The sequence below is a fragment of the Carassius carassius genome, unplaced genomic scaffold (genome assembly GCF_963082965.1).
Source record: "Carassius carassius unplaced genomic scaffold, fCarCar2.1 SCAFFOLD_117, whole genome shotgun sequence".
Taxonomy (NCBI): Eukaryota; Metazoa; Chordata; class Actinopteri; order Cypriniformes; family Cyprinidae; genus Carassius; species Carassius carassius.
Window position 1 is genome coordinate 55,001 of NW_026775038.1, and position 5,000 is coordinate 60,000.

General features: G+C 63.6%; 1 non-coding gene across 1 annotated transcript in view; it reads right to left on the reverse strand.

Moving 5' to 3' along the window:
* The window catches only part of LOC132134408 (18S ribosomal RNA), a 1,861-nt gene extending 1,823 nt beyond the window's left edge, over nt 1–38 (reverse strand). Inside the window, exon 1 of the ribosomal RNA XR_009429565.1 lies at nt 1–38. This exon is cut by the window's left edge and continues 1,823 nt beyond it. This is a non-coding gene — a ribosomal RNA (18S ribosomal RNA).
* Nucleotides 39–5,000: the final 4,962 nt, after the last annotated feature.

Consider the following 5,000-nt stretch of genomic DNA (forward strand, 5'->3'; position numbering starts at 1 on the left):
TGAGACAAGCATATGTTACTGGCAGGATCAACCAGGTAGCCCTCGGGAGGGGGTGTGGGATGGACAACCGCAGCGCGCTTGTTTCCTACACGCGGGTCTCACTCCGCGGTGGGTGTCGCGCCCCGGGGGGCGGAACCCACGCGGCGCGGCCGCTCATAGGGCGACGTGCGGCGACCTCCCCCGCTCGGGGGTCACGGGGGGTGGCTGGCCGCTGATCGAGGCCGTAACCGGGAAAAGTGTGCTTCGCGGGGACGGGAGGAGGGCGGGCGAGGGCCGGACGGAGCCGACCGCCCGCCTCGCGCCTCCTTCTCCGACCGCCGGTGGCGGACCCTTACGATAGACCGGCCGTCTGAGTCTCCCGAGAGAGGGGGGGGACAGGGCCCCGTCTCATGCGCGCATTGTGCCGGACACGGTGTGTCGCCCACGTCTAAACCGTACCTTCCACACACCGTGCCCCCTAGGCGCACCCGCCCATAGCGGCCGGTGGCCGGGCGGGGTCCTAGCTCGGGCGCGCAACGTGCTCCACTCGATCCGTTCTCTTGCGATACGCGCCAGAACCTAAGTCCACAAAATGACGCGTTCGCCGAAATCGCGACGGCCCGTAAAAACGCCTTCCCCTATCGGGCCGACCTCCGGAGTCGCGGGCGAATCCGGACGGCGGCCGGGGACGAGGCACCTCTCTCGGCCTGCCCCGGAGCCTCGGGGAGGGTGGATGTTTGGCCAAAGCCCGCGTTTTCGACTTAGTCGTCAGAGCTCACGGGCCTCCACTGGTCACCCCCCGCGAACGGGTCCCCCCCCCGGACGTATCAGTTTGCGTTCCCGGTCGGGGGGGGGGCCCTCAGACGACTCGCGTCACCCCGGCCACGGGGAGGGTACGTGGGGCCTGGGTCGCTCGAAAAAGCCCATGGAGCTCGGCCTTCGAATTTACAGAGAACCAGAGTAGGGGGAGCCATGTTCGCTCCCGTGCCCGAGAGGGTGAGGCCACGTTGGGCCTGGGTCGCTCGAAAAAGCCCATGGAGCTCGGCCTTCGAATTTACAGAGAACCAGAGTAGGGGGAGCCATATTTGCTCTCGTGCCCGAGAGGGTGAGGCCACGTTGGGCCTGGGTCGCTCGAAAAAGCCCATGGAGCTCGGCCTTCGAATTCACAGAGAACCAGAGTAGGGGGAGCCATATTTGCTCTCGTGCCCGAGAGGGTGAGGCCACGTTGGGCCTGGGTCGCTCGAAAAAGCCCATGGAGCTCGGCCTTCAAATTCACAGGGAACCAGAGTAGGGGGAGCCGTCTCGCTCTCTTGCCCGAGAGGGTGAGGCCACGTTGGGCCTGGGCCGCTCGAAAACGCCCCTGGAGCTCAGCCTTCAAATTTACAGAGAACCAGAGTATGGGGAGCCGTCTCGCTCTCGTGCCCGAGAGGGTGAAGCCACATTGGGCCTGGGTCGCTCGAAAACGACCATGGAGCTCAGCCTTCAAATTTACAGAGAACCAGAGTATGGGGAGCCGTCTCACTCTCACGCCCGAGAGAGGGTAAGTGGGCCGGGGAACCCTCCAGACAGCCCCCCTGGACCCAAAATGGTTTTCGCCAGAACCTAAGTCCACAAAATCAGGCGATCGTCGAAATCGCGACGGCCCGTAAAAACGCCATCCCCTATCGGGCCGACCTCCGGAGTCGCGGGCGAATCCCGACGGTGGCCGGGGACGAGGCACCTTTCCCGGCCTGCCCCGGAGCCTCGGGGAGGGTGGATGTCTGGCCAAGGCCCGCGTTTTCGACTTAGTCATTTTTCCAACCCCGAATTCCTCCAGGGCCTCCGACCTGCCGAGGAAGTCCGAAGAGGGCGAGGGTCGGTCGGATAGGTCTCTCGCCGAAGAGGCCCCGGAGCCTACGACCTGCCACTGGTCACCAAGCGAATGGAGAACCGGAGTAGGGGGTGCCGTCTCACCCTTGTGCCCGAGATAGTGAGGCCACGTTGGGCCTGGGTGGATCGAAAAAGCCCCTGGAGCTCAGCCTCCACGGTTACGGAGAACCAGAGTAGGGGGCGCCATCTCACCCTCATGCCCAGGAGAGGGAGGCCACGCTGGGCTTGGGTCGCTCGAAAAAGCCCCTGGAGCTCAGCCTTCAAATTTACAGAGAACCAGAGTAGGGGACGCCATCTCACCCTCATGCCCAGGAGAGGGAGGCCACGCTGGGCTTGGGTCGCTCGAAAAAGCCCCTGGAGCTCAGCCTCCACGGTTACAGAGAACCAGAGTAGGGGGCGCCATCTCACCCTCATGCCCAAGAGAGGGAGGCCACGCTGGGCTTGGGTCGCTCGAAAAAGCCCCTGGAGCTCAGCCTCCACGGTTACGGAGAACCAGAGTAGGGGGCGCCATCTCACCCTCATGCCCAGGAGAGGGAGGCCACGCTGGGCTTGGGTCGCTCGAAAAAGCCCCTGGAGCTCAGCCTTCAAATTTACAGAGAACCAGAGTAGGGGGCGCCATCTCACCCTCATGCCCAAGAGAGGGAGGCCACGCTGGGCTTGGGTCGCTCGAAAAAGCCCCTGGAGCTCAGCCTCCACGGTTACGGAGAACCAGAGTAGGGGGCGCCATCTCACCCTCATGCCCAAGAGAGGGAGGCCACGCTGGGCCTGGGTCGCTCGAAAAAGCCCCTGGAGCTCAGCCTCCACGGTTACAGAGAACCAGACTAGGGGGCGCCATCTCACCCTCATGCCCAGGAGAGGGAGGCCACGCTGGGCTTGGGTCGCTCGAAAAAGCCCCTGGAGCTCAGCCTCCACGGTTAGGGAGAACCAGAGTAGGGGGCGCCATCTCACCCTCATGCCCAGGAGAGGGAGGCCACGCTGGGCTTGGGTCGCTCGAAAAAGCCCCTGGAGCTCAGCCTTCAAATTTACAGAGAACCAGACTAGGGGGCGCCGTCTCACTCTCATGCCCAAGAGAGGGAGGCCACGCTGGGCCTGGGTCGCTCGAAAAAGCCCCTGGAGCTCAGCCTCCACGGTTACAGAGAACCAGACTAGGGGGCGCCATCTCACTCTCATGCCCAGGAGAGGGAGGCCAAGCTGGGCCTGTGTCGCTCGAAAAAGCCCCTGGAGCTCAGCCTCCACGGTTACGGAGAACCAGAGTAGGGGGCGCCATCTCACCCTCATGCCCAAGAGAGGGAGGCCACGCTGGGCTTGGGTCGCTCGAAAAAGCCCCTGGAGCTCAGCCTCCACGGTTACAGAGAACCAGAGTAGGGGACGCCATCTCACCCTCATGCCCAGGAGAGGGAGGCCACGCTGGGCTTGGGTCGCTCGAAAAAGCCCCTGGAGCTCAGCCTTCAAATTTACAGAGAACCAGAGTAGGGGGCGCCATCTCACCCTCATGCCCAAGAGAGGGAGGCCACGCTGGGCTTGGGTCGCTCGAAAAAGCCCCTGGAGCTCAGCCTCCACGGTTACGGAGAACCAGAGTAGGGGGCGCCATCTCACCCTCATGCCCAGGAGAGGGAGGCCACGCTGGGCTTGGGTCGCTCGAAAAAGCCCCTGGAGCTCAGCCTTCAAATTTACAGAGAACCAGAGTAGGGGGCGCCATCTCACCCTCATGCCCAAGAGAGGGAGGCCACGCTGGGCTTGGGTCGCTCGAAAAAGCCCCTGGAGCTCAGCCTCCACGATTACGGAGAACCAGGGTAGGGGGCGCCATCTCACCCTCATGCCCAAGAGAGGGAGGCCACGCTGGGCTTGGGTCGCTCGATAAAGCCCCTGGAGCTCAGCCTCCACGGTTACGGAGAACCAGAGTAGGGGGCGCCATCTCACCCTCATGCCCAAGAGAGGGAGGCCACGCTGGGCTTGGGTCGCTCGAAAAAGCCCCTGGAGCTCAGCCTCCACGGTTACAGAGAACCAGAGTAGGGGGCGCCATCTCACCCTCATGCCCAAGAGAGGGAGGCCACGCTGGGCTTGGGTCGCTCGAAAAAGCCCCTGGAGCTCAGCCTCCACGATTACGGAGAACCAGAGTAGGGGGCGCCATCTCACCCTCATGCCCAAGAGAGGGAGGCCACGCTGGGCTTGGGTCGCTCGATAAAGCCCCTGGAGCTCAGCCTCCACGGTTACGGAGAACCAGAGTAGGGGGCGCCATCTCACCCTCATGCCCAAGAGAGGGAGGCCACGCTGGGCTTGGGTCGCTCGAAAAAGCCCCTGGAGCTCAGCCTTCAAATTTACAGAGAACCAGACTAGGGGGCGCCATCTCACCCTCATGCCCAAGAGAGGGAGGCCACGCTGGGCTTGGGTCGCTCGAAAAAGCCCCTGGAGCTCAGCACTTCCAAATTTACAGAGAACCAGACTAGGGGGCGCCATCTCACCCTCATGCCCAAGAGAGGGAGGCCACGCTGGGCTTGGGTCGCTCGAAAAAGCCCCTGGAGCTCAGCACTTCCACGGTTACGGAGAACCAGAGTAGGGGGCGCCATCTCACCCTCATGCCCAAGAGAGGGAGGCCACGCTGGGCTTGGGTTGCTCGAAAAAGCCCCTGGAGCTCAGCCTTCAAATTTACAGAGAACCAGACTAGGGGGCGCCATCTCACCCTCATGCCCAAGAGAGGGAGGCCACGCTGGGCTTGGGTCGCTCGAAAAAGCCCCTGGAGCTCAGCACTTCCACGGTTACGGAGAACCAGAGTAGGGGGCGCCATCTCACCCTCATGCCCAAGAGAGGGAGGCCACGCTGGGCTTGGGTTGCTCGAAAAAGCCCCTGGAGCTCAGCCTTCAAATTTACAGAGAACCAGACTAGGGGGCGCCATCTCACCCTCATGCCCAAGAGAGGGAGGCCACGCTGGGCTTGGGTCGCTCGAAAAAGCCCCTGGAGCTCAGCCTGCGAAGCGCTTTTGTCAGCACCCAGATGGTGGGCCAGAACGGCTTCCCCTATCGGGCCGACCTCCAGGATCGCGGGCGAGATCGGAGCTCTACCCGGGATAGGCTCACCATCCTGGGCAAGGCCTCCGGAGAGGGGGGGTCGGATGTTCGACCGGGGCCCGCTGGGGAACGCCGGGGCCTAGGGAC